Source organism: Ceratotherium simum, chromosome 38, assembly GCF_057802395.1.
Source record: "Ceratotherium simum simum isolate JZ-2026a chromosome 38, ASM5780239v1, whole genome shotgun sequence".
In the NCBI taxonomy this organism is placed as follows: Eukaryota; Metazoa; Chordata; class Mammalia; order Perissodactyla; family Rhinocerotidae; genus Ceratotherium; species Ceratotherium simum.
Window position 1 is genome coordinate 3354000 of NC_141937.1, and position 11968 is coordinate 3365967.

The 11968-nt window shown below is 44.1% G+C and overlaps 1 long non-coding RNA gene across 2 annotated transcripts; it reads right to left on the reverse strand.

The window, feature by feature from the left end:
- Nucleotides 1-2762: 2762 nt before the first annotated feature.
- Nucleotides 2763-11887, reverse strand: LOC147912232 (uncharacterized). Of its 2 annotated transcripts, none has more exons than XR_015550102.1 (3): nt 11463-11887; nt 4247-4380; nt 2763-3005 (listed from the first exon to the last, which is right to left on the reverse strand). It is a non-coding gene; the product is annotated as an uncharacterized LOC147912232 (long non-coding RNA). The 2 variants fall into 2 exon arrangements; XR_015550103.1 differs by lacking the exon at nt 11463-11887 and adding an exon at nt 5624-6590.
- Between the last annotated feature and the right edge of the window lie 81 nt (nt 11888-11968).

Consider the following 11968-nt stretch of genomic DNA (forward strand, 5'->3'; position numbering starts at 1 on the left):
TGGTTGGGAATTTTTGCTTCATTTTCATCTGGTCCCATCTCTGGGGGTCTATGCCTGCGACAGCCCCACAGGTGTGGTGTTGCCCTCATCTGTGTTAGTATTTCCCCATCAGGTGAGCAGTGTGGGGGTGCCTCCCCCGTGCCCCATGGCAGCGAGAGCCCTAGTTTCCCTCATTCATCAGAAGTGAGCGCCACACAGTGACACCTCTTGGCCTGTGGCTTACGGGCCAGTTTGATAGAACCACATTTGTGTCCCCTGGGGAAAGATTCCTCCAGCAGAGCCCAAGAGCACAGAAAGGAAATGAACATTTTGCTAGTGAGTCATGGGGTATAAACACTCCCTTGAGCTCCAGTCAGTGGAATCTGGCAGGGGAGGAGAGCCCATAACTGCAGTGGCTCAGAGTCCACTGCCTAGCACAGGGCCACACCCCATGCCCCTGGGGCTATGACCCATCCTCAACTGGCCACTCCCCAACCCTAAGAAGACACAGTCCATAAGAGAGCCCAGCAGGACTCCTGACTCCAGGAAGTGTCAGCCTGTTCATTTCCTTACTTCCTGTGATAGCTCGGGCTGCTATAACAAAATGACAGACTGGGGCTGAAACAACAGGCATTTATTTCTCACAGTTCAGGAGTCAGGGAAGTCTAAGATCAAGCACTGGCAGAGTCGGTATCTGGTGAAAGCCCACTTCCTGGTTCACAGAAGGCGCTTGTGGGGCCGCCCAGTGGCACAGTGGTTAAGTGCGTGCACTCCGCTTTGGCAGCCTGGGATTCACAGGTTCGGATACTGGGCCTGCATCGACGCACTGTTTGTCAAGCCAGGCTGTGATGGCATCCCGTATAAAGTAGAGGAAGATGAGCTTGGACGTTAGCCCAGGGCCTGTCTTCCTCAGCAAAAAGAGGAGGATTGGCATCAGATGTTAGCTCAGGGCTGATCTTCCTCACAAAAAAAAAATTAAAAAAAAAAGAAGGCTCTTGTCTCTTCTTCTTCTTGTAAAGACACTAATCACATCCTGGGGGCCCCACCCTTGTGACTGCATCTAAACCTAATCACCTCCCAAAGGCCCCTCTCCAAATATCATCACATGGGAGATTAGGGCTTCAGCATATGGTTGGCTCTGCTGTTTCCTCTGCTTGGAGCACCTTCCCCAGGCCTCACGAGGGCTGCACCTGCTCATGATTTAGGCCTTATCTTCTCAGAGAAGCTTTCCTTGATGATCCCATCCAAAAGAGCAGCCCCCCCACCCCGCCCTGTCACAGTTCTGCTCTATTATGTCACCTACTATCACCTGCCATATCTTATGGCACTTAGCATAACCTTGCATCAGTTTTTTCTCTCTCCCTCTGCCTGTTTCTCCAGTCGGACAGTGAGCACAGCAGAATCCTTACCTGTTTGTGTTTATCTGGACCCCAGACACAATACATACCGTCTCCTAGGCAACGCCTGTGTGACCAGTGGAAGACTGAATGATGAGACAAGAGTGAGGAACAGGCAGAGACAAGGGTGGGAGCTCACACATGAGTTCTAAGCTGGGTTCACTTAGAAATGACCTCCCCTTCCTCCCACTCCCACCACCCCCCAAAAGTCACTAGAAAACTTAATTTCAACACATAGTTCTGGCGGTGTGTGCAAGTAGAAAATGAGTTCGCTTTGGCACCCGGCTGTCACAGGTTCAAATTCTAGCTCCCGCCATTTTGAGCTGAGTAAGGACCAACAATCGTCTCGGAGCTTCAGTGAAGTAAATGTGGACTAGAGCGTGGACGTGCCACTTCTTCTCCCTTGAGGGGAGATGTGTGGACACGCATGGAACCCAGGAGGTGCCCAGAGATGCTGGAGCCCTTTCTCACTTGGTGGAAATATCACTTTTATTGCAGCCAATATCCCCTTCAGGTAAATGATCCAATGACACGAGAGTTTGCTTGATCAGCATAAAATTCTGTAAAGCGGCATCTCCTCTTTTTAAGAGAAGGATACGGGCTGGCTAGGTGGCGTAGTGGTTAAGTGTGCGCGCTCCACTGCTGGTGGCCCGGGGTTCAGATCCCGGGCGCGCACAGACACACCGCTTGTCAGGCCATGCTGTGGCGGTGTCCCACATAAAGTGGAGGAAGATGGGCACAGATGTTAGCCCAGGGCCAGTCTTCCTTAGCAAAGAGAGGAGGATTGGCAGATGTTAGCTCACGGCTGATCTTCCTCACCAAAAAAAAAAAAAAAAAGACGGATAAAGGCCAAGGATAATGGATGAGGACAAACCAAATATTAGCTTTCAGATATGCTGCTTAGAACTGCAATCCAGACCACAGTGGCATGGTCCACGTGGAAGTTTCTTTGAGGTCAACCAAACAAACTTACCCCTGTCAAACTTTAACCCATTTTGTGGGCGCAAGGTTTCTGAAGAAATAGACTGACCTTATTCTGTGTTTTAATGTTTCTGACTAAAGTGTGTAACAGTGTTATATTCATAGTGTATTCACGTCAAGTATGCCACAATTCAGCTGGCTATTTTGATCTCCATAACCTACACCACATTTAGAAAAAGAATCAAAACAGAGGCCTAGACAAAGCCCCTAGAATTCAAGTTTCCAACCCACTGTCTTCATGCTAGAAAGAGGCACCACTGTGGAAAGCTGGCAGAGCCTGCTAGGGGTTATTGAGGTAAAACAAGAGGAAAATGACACAATTGCAATGACCAGGAAGAAACTGATACCAAGCAATGGGCTTGCTCTGCTCACTGCGATCTGAGCCAATTAATCACAAGTTAGAGATGAAGAAACAAAGTTTAATTAGATTAGCCAGCAAATTGGAAGACAGGTGACTAATGTCTCAAAAACCCATCTTCCAAGATTACACAATCTTGAGGAAGTTATATAGGGGAAATGGGCAGTGAGGAGGGGTCCAGCATGTTGGTCTCCAGGCGTGACGGGCTCCAGGCATCATATTGTTCCATTCTTCTGTCAGCTGTGATGGATACCTTGCAGGTGTGTTTCCTGCCTGTGGTCAGCCTGTTCCTGGAGAAAAACTCATAGAACACAGTTTTAATTTATCAAGCTATCGGGGAGTACATACGTAAGTGGAGGCCATGAATCAGGAGAGCATGTGAATTTTTTCAGAGTACCTGTAGAGCAGTGAGTAGTCACATAGAGGAGTGGCCGGGGCCATTTAGTGTAACAAGATGGCCTCACTTATGCTCACTTACAAAACCAAAATGGAGCATCAGAGGAAACAGTCTGTAATGTGTCTTAAGGAAACTAGCAACTGACCATGTATAGAGAATAGCCGGGCAGGCACTGCAATTTATGATAGCTAAAGAAAATTCATATTCATGGAAAACGTGTTAAGCCAACATTATGTATTTAGAATATACATAAATTTTTCTACCGTGTGAACACAACTGGGACCCCTCTCCCTGGTCTAACAGGTGACTCTAACAAACAAGCTGCATCGGCTTGAAGTCAGTGCAATAAAAATCCGTGCTGTCCTGTGAAGCAGCCGGGCAGGCCTCAGAAGCCTGTGTCTAAATGACCTTGCAACCCCTCGTCTCGTGACTGAGGACACCAGCAGGATGAATGTGCAACAGGAAGAGATGATGGGTGCCTCACTCCCACATTGCCCAGCTGCATTTCTTAGAAACTGAGGAAAAATTAATGACCCTGATCCTTGCCTCCCTCTACACATAGATAACTCCAACATTACAAGCCTTGTCTGATGCTTAACCAAAAACTTCTTGTTATCCTTTTTTTTGTGTGTGTGAGGAAGATCAGCCCTGAGCTAACATCCATGCCAATCCTCCTCTTTTTTTGCTGAGGAAGACTGGCCCTGGGCTAACATCCGAGCTGATTTTCCTTTACTTTATACGGGATGCCGACACAGCATGGCTTGACAAGCAGTGCATTGGTGCACACCCGGGATCCAAACTCGGGCCGCTAGCAGCGGAGCAAGTGCACTTAACCGCTACGCACCACTGGGCCGGCCCCTTGTTATCCCTGAAGTAGAGGACTATAAGATGTGTAAGCCCTTTCCTGCATGGACACTGCTTGTTAAACCGTATATAAACTGTGTGTAGACCTCGGATCGATTCCTCAGAATACTCTGTTGGACTGTTTCCCAGGATTCGAATTCCTCACTTTGATTATCGAATAAATTGCTTCATTTAACATTTACCTAGACTCTTTATTTCAGTTGACAACTGCTTGAAACATTTAGGTTAAAAATTAACAAAGTAATAATAATAAACTGATTAAAAACATACCTAAGCAACTCCCATATGGAACAAGATAGGAAAGGAAGGAAGACCTTCTCCACTGGTCCACGGATGAAAGCCACGTGGGCCCCAGGCCAACAGCAGACTTTCAAATGCAGAAAGAAACGTTGCCAGTTCATGGCCTGAAAGATAGAACCCATGGAGTGAGTACTTTTGAGTCTTTTAGAGTCAGCTGGAGGTGAAAAACTAATTTCTATCACAACGGATGGTGCTCCAGCTGTGTTAGCCGAAAAGCGAGATTCATCGGAATTTTAAAACGAGACACTGACGTTTCTCTTATTGTTTCACTCCATTATGTGATACACATTGAAAATATTTGTGTTCGGTTCTCTGAAGCAGACACTATGAAGAGTGTAATGGATAGAGTTTTTTAATTGTTCAGTAAATATGTGCAAATGCTATGAATCATCGGTTTTTAGAACCATTGAAAGAAATAAAAGACAACGAATATAATGATATTTGCCAGTGCTTGTTGGTTGAGTAGTGGAAGAGTTGTACAAAGATTTCTTATATTTATCTCCAAGATTTCTTGCAATAAAGGGAATGTTTGCCAAATATTCAATAATCAAAGACAACAAAGGCAGTGAGATCTACGTTTTCTCACCAATATCACAGTGCATATGATGAGCTAAACCTGAAGCTTAAAAACTTCATTTAAAAACTTATTTGTGATCTAGTTAGACAGGGAGGAGAATTTATTTGCAATTGAAGTTTTTGAAATATAAATCAATAATACTGATGTTACAAATTCTTCTAACATGAATAAATAAGAAGATTTTAATAGTAATAAACAACATTACGTAAATTAGCTGCAAACCCCCCCCAAATTGAAGAGATGCTTTTCCATTTATGCAATAACTAACCTATGAATTCAATGTTAACTCAACTGAGTTAGAAACAAGAGTAGGTGAATTTACTTAACTTGAACTGATGTAATTTTGAAGCTGATATGCTTTTCCTTCAAAGTAAATTCTTCTAAAACAGATGAACTAGTTTTGTCAATGTAAACACAAATGTTAAAGGAACATTTTATTTATTTATTTATTTATTTATTTATTTGGTACTCAGTTCAATTTTGGAAAACTTTTCAGTATGTTTGGAACAACTCAGGCATGTGAATATACTTTTTTAAACTGCAAATTCTATGAGATTTAAATACAGATCAAGTGTCGCCAGTGAAAATTGAGCATCTGAATTGAGATGAATCATAAGTGTAACATACACACTGGATTTTGAAGACGGTACAAAAAGAAGAAAATAGAATATTTCGATAAACATTTTTATATTGATTGCATATTGAAACAATATTTTGGATATATTGGGCTAGACTGCATTATTAAAATTAATTAAACTGTTTATTCTTACATTTTTAATGTGGCTACTAAAAACTTAAAGCTTTTCAAGTTCCTCACGTGGCTCCCGCTAGATTTCTGTTGGGCAGCGTTGGTTCAGACTGGCCCCTTTTCCTCATGCCAGTGGTGTCAGGACGAGCGGGGTTTGGTTGTCCTCTTGTCCTGTTAAATGTTCCACTTACTGTACATGTTTGATTACTTCTTCATAGTTTCCTTTACTAGTTCCTCTAACCCTTTCGCGTCCTGTAAACTGGAGGTGGAGCTACAGGCTTGACTGGACTCAAGTTCAAGATGTGGGGTAGACTGTACACCAGTGGTGCTGTCTACTTGATGCTGCATCACACCAGGAAGCGCTTAGCGTCGGCTGGTCCTGCTGAGAGTAATGCTGAGTGAGTGCAGCTGGATCCCTCCTTGTAAATTCGCATTTTCCCCTTTCTGACCAGCAAATAAACCCTGGGAAGACACTGCTGCCCTGTGAAGATCCAGTTCCCATTCATTTGCTGAACGGTTTTAGCATCCCTAGATGATTTTTGTCTCCACCAATCATTTCACTGGGGATTGCAAACTGGTGTCGTTTTAATTCTACCATTCTCTCATGTTTATTCCCATATGCTAGACTTATTCTGACAAGAGCAGCTTTCCTTTACCGCCAGGGCTATCTGAAATAGTTCACACAGGTATATACTTCTTTCCCTTCAATTAACCAAAGAGTGGGTGCACTGATCATGACAAAAGAGCTTTTGTTTTGTTTGCTTTTCTATGCATCTTTTTAAAGATTTTTTTTTTACTGCTGAGTTTTTTAAAATAACTTTATTGCGATATAATTCACATATGACCAAGAGATTTTCACATATTGAGGTATATGGGGTAACTGTTCTGGTTTAAAACTGATTTGGCCTGAACTAAAGAAGCCTGACTTATGGCCTATCAAACTCACATCATACATCTGCTTTAGCCATTAAAGTGAAGAATGCATTAAACATTATCTCAAAGTACAGGAATGCACTCTTTTAAGATAAGAGTGCACACTTCCCCTCCTACGCCCACCACTATTAGCAAGTACTCCTGAAGACAAGTTCTCTTTCCCAGATATCAGAGTCATGTTGACCTGTTAATTTGCAACTGAGTACCTCCTTGCAACTTTGATGAATATGTATCCTGGGCATGTTTAATGTATGATCTTTGTTCTAGAAAGGTATAAAACTGCACTGAAAACCATGCTTCTCCAGAACACTTTCTTCCCTTGTGGAAATTGCCTTCCCAGATAATAATCCTCAGCTTGGCTCAAGTAAAACTCACTTTATGTCTCTTATCTATAGAATGGTTATTGGTTACTTTGTGTCGACACATATCACACAACTCACCCCTCTAAAGTGTCCAATTCAATGGTTTCTAGCATATTCACAGTTGTGCAACCATCACAACAAATGCTGGACCATTTTTATCACTCCAAGAGGAAAGAGCAGATCCATTAGCATCACTCTCTGTTTCCCCAACCCTCGCAGCCCTAGGCAGCCACCAGTCTATTCAGTGTCTCTCTGGCCTTGCGTGCTCTGGACACTTCACATAAGTGCAATGACACAATATGTGGTCCTTTGTGTCTGGCTTCTTTCTTTTTAGCATAGTGTTTGCAAGATCCACTCATGTCATTGCACACATCAGAACTTCATTTCTTTTTATTGCTGAATAATATTCCATTGTATAGATAGTTCATATTTTATTTATCTATTCATCAGTTGATTCGACATTTGGGTTGTTTTCACTTTTTGGCTATTATTTATAATGTTGCCATGAGCATTCATATACAAGTTTTTATGTGAATGCATGTTTTCATTTCTCTTGGATATATACTGATGGAGTTCAGGGCAGGCTGCCCCACCATGTGCCACTCTGGTATGCGGATTATTTCGAGTTGAAGACGAGAAAGGCTAAGAAGAATCATGAAGGATATTTGACCTTCCTCCAAACTGCCTAAAAGAATTTAAGATAAGATGGCTGGGGACAGGCCATCACCATAGATAACTCTGGGTATCGATAGACTGGGAGGGTCCTTGCTAAGCCCATTCTTATCAGAGTTCTGTTTACCAAATATTTACATTTGTAAGGGAAATCTCCACTTGTAAAGGTATCTTTCTTTCTGTACTGGGAAGAAGGGGGGATGACATCATCTCTAGAAACTTATCAATGCAGATGGTGAGGCTGCATAATAACCTTACTCTTGCTTACTGTGCTTTTCTGTTAATCTCCCATAGCTGGCTCCCCCCATCCTGAACATCCTCCCTTGTCTTTACCTGAATCTATTGAAGAACATCCACCATTTTGTGGAGTTACCCAGTGGGTCTCTCCCATGTATACATGTTATGAAGCTTTGTTTGATTTTTCTCCTGCTATTTGGTCTCATGTCAATTTAATTTGTAGCCCAGCCAGAAAGGACCCAGAGTGGGTAGAGGATAGTCTTCCTCCCCTTCAATACCCAGGAGTGGACTTGCTGGGTCATACGGTAACTCTGTGTGTTTAATCATTTGAAGAACTGCTAGAGTGTTTTCCAAAGCAGTGCACCATTGTACATCCCCACCAGCAGCGTACAAATGTTCCTCTTTCTCTACACCCTCACCAACACCTGTCGTTTTCTGTTTTTTTGATTGTAGTCATTCTGGGGAGTGCGAAGTGGTGTCTTGTAATGGTTTTGATTAGCATTTCCCTGATGGCTAATAATGTTGAGCATCTTTTCTTGTGCTTATTGACATTTGTATATCTTCTTTGGAGAAATATCTATTCAGATCCTTCACTAATTATTTAATTGGGTTATTGGTCTTTATATTATTGAGTTGTAAGAGTTTCTTAGTTTAGATATAAGTCCCTTATCAGATATATGATTTACAAAAATATTCTCCCATTCTGTGATCTTTCTTTATATCTTTTCCTTTTCCCTTGAAGAGTATGAACTCACAGAATTTTGTGTACAGTGTTTCCATTGTTTGTAGTCATTGTTCTTTTTGATACTCAAAACATCCTGTGTTTAGGCAGTGGGAGCCCCTCCAAGTATGGTTTCTTGCTCTATGACACACCCCCTATTGTGTAGTGTCCTCATCAAGGTAGAATCTCAGCCACTGTCAGAAGCAGATGAGAGGGGCCTGCCCCATGGCTTAGTGGTTAAGTGCGCGCACTCCACTACTGGCAGCCCGGGTTAGGACCCCGGTCGTGCACGGACGCACCACTTGTCCGGCCATGCTGGGGTGGCGTCCCACAAACAGCAACTAGAAGGATATGCAACTATGACATACAACTATCTACTGGGGCTTTGGGGAGAAAAAGGGGGAAAAAAGGGGGAGGATTGGCAATAGATTAGCTCAGGGCTGATCTTCCTCAGCAAAAAGAGGAGGATTGGCATGGATGTTAGCTCAGGGCTGATCTTCCTCACTAAAAAAAAAAAAGAAGAAGAAGAAGCAGATGAGAGAGGGCCTTCCAGCCTCCTGCAATCACACCCCAAGAGCCCATCCCGTTGCCCAAGGATACCTCTGTCCTGTTCCCACCACCAGCTAAGTCTGTGGCCAGAGATGTGAGCTACCATTTCTGTTGATCTCATTTTTCCCCAACCTGGTTTTCACCACACACGGAACCAAACAATTGTGCAAGAGAAGCAGAGATGAAGACCCAGAGATAGCTATGACACCTCTGACCTTTCTCCAAGGATGGAAAGCCACACAATTACCTCTCAGCCTTTTGTCCTTGAAGAGTAGATAATGCTTGGAGGATTAAAGGGTGGTACGACATTTACAACCTCTCCCTGGTTAAAACAAAAACAAAAACCAAACCTTGTCTGCCTAGTAACAAAAGAAAGAGGATAGCAGGTAGCAGTGTTCATTCAAACCACCCCAACGTAGAATAAAGCGAATTGAGAAAGGAACACTCGCTGAGTCTCTTGTTGACCATGTCAGGTCTTGTACACATATTCCTTTTCATTCTCACAAAAACTCAACAATGTATATGCTATTTATTGTTCCCATTTATAGATTAAAAAAACAAGGCCTGGGGAGTTTGAATAACTTGCCAAATGCAAACAGCTAAAAAGTGGCAGAGTTCATTCACTTAATTTGAAGGTCTGAGTTCTTCCACTGCACACCCAGGCTCAGAGGGAGTGGAAGTGCTGGCAGGGCACACAGCCACTGGAACCCTGGGACCATGGGTCCCACAAGATGCTCCTTCAGAAAGGGCTCTGTGGTTAAGAAGGTGTCGGGGGAAGAGAGAGAATCTCCCTCTGCCATTTTCCTTAAGGTTCTTATGGCTGGCCAAATAATCAACAAGACGGGTTAGCAGGATAAAATAATACCAAGTTTAATAACATGTATACATGGGAGAAAGCAGGGACACTGCGTTTCTCAACACAATAGCAGAAATTCTCGTCTTAAATACCATGTTCAGCCAATGACAAAGGAGGATTTTGGGGGTGGGGGGAGTCAGTTACAGGAGAGTACCACTAAAGCACAATAAACAAGAGTAAGGTTATTATGCAGATTTAAGGCCTCACCTTCCACATTGACAAGCCTCTAGAAATGAGGCCATCCCCCCCTCTTCCCAAAACAGAGAGGGAGATACCTTTACAGATGGAGATTTCCCTTATAAATGTAAATGTTTGTCTGGCAACTCCTTGCAGGGCCATCCAGAGAATGTGGCCAGAGAGACAGAACTTCCAATGATAAGATGGGCTTTTGGTGCCTTTCCTATTGTAACATTTATCCTACGTTATCTTTACAGCCATCATGATAGAAGATCTGTTCCAGGAAGGAGCCACCATGTCAAATTCTTTAGGCAGTTAGTGGGGGAGGTCAAAAGTCCCTCAGAGAAAACAATCAAGGTAAAGAGATAGATTTCAGGGTGACCAAATCTTGATCTCCCACAAAGGTTTGGGAAATGCTACATAGAATACACTTCTTTTATGGTATCACAATTCACAAGAGTTTAGTAAAGGCTCTCCGAAGAGCTGCAGAAAAAAAATAATCTTGTCTGATTCAAACAAATTTCCTAAATACATCTGACCAAGAAAACTCCCCTCTCCACTTTTCCCCTTGAAATATACTTTCACAGAAGACCAAAGTCAGGGGAGACCCACTGAGATCCTAACAGAAAACGAAACTGACTCAATCAAATGCTTGCTATTTTAATTCTCAAAGGCATTTATTTTCTTCTTTAATGTTATTTCTTTATTTTGAATACATAGCATATTGTTCTTTGCACAAACTTCAAAAGCAACAACAGTATACAGTGAATAGTTTCCCTCCATCCCTCGCTCCCTTAGCCAACCTTAGAGGCAGCCACTAACACTTCTCCTTTATCTTTGGAAACATAAATTTATATATTTTCTTTGTCCCTATGTACCAATGAGTAGCACACTTTACACACGACTCTGCACCTTAATTTTCTTATAAATCTTAAAGATCTTTCCATATCAGCACATAGAGCTCCCTTATTCTTTTAAGCTGCTGTATATATACGTTTCCAATGGAATGGATGCACCATGATTTCTTTAACTCTCTCCCTATGGATGGATATGTAAATCGTTTCCAATCCTTCCATATTAAAAGCAATGCTGTATGTGTGAAATTGCACAAGCTTGCTTGTCTATCTTAGGAAAAACCTCTAGAAATGGACTTGCTGGGTCAAAGGGCATGTCCACTATTAATGTCACTACATTATGCCCAGTTGCCCTCTAAAGAGGTGTTTACATTCCAATTTACGTTCCTGCCAGCGATGTCCGCAAGTCCCTGTCTCCTACACCTTCACCAAAGGCATTTTAAATGACAATCGTCTACATTTTTGGCCAGTATAAAAAATTTTAAAAAACACAAACATACCCTGAACAACCGCAACCTGCCGTGTTCCTGCCCTGACTCATGCATCCGCCCGCCCCAGCTAACGGTCCCGCTCTCCGCGGCGCGCACGCCGGCTGGACTATGCAGCCTCTGGGCACAGGGCTGCGTGCTACCGAACCGCGCTCCCCGCCGCGCCCACTTCTCCGTCTAGAGCCTGCTGCCCGGGCGGCCGCGCTGGCGCCCCGGGCTCTGCACAGGCGCACCCGCGATCCGGGCCGCGGTGCCCTTGCACGGACGTGGGCAAGAACCCGGCCCGCCGCCCCCGCAGTGTCACCTTCACGCCGGCAGCGCCACGACCAGCGGGTGCCTAGCAACCGCCAGCCAATCCCCGCCGGGCCCCGGCCGTTTTACGGCAGCAGGCCCCGCCCCCGCGCGCCGCCGAGGGGCGGGGAGGAGGTGTGCGGAGTGCGCCAGCCAATCCGCGCCGCCGCCACCCGCCTTGCGCCCTCCCGTAGGCCGAGAGCCGGGCGGTGCGGCGCGGCCGTAAG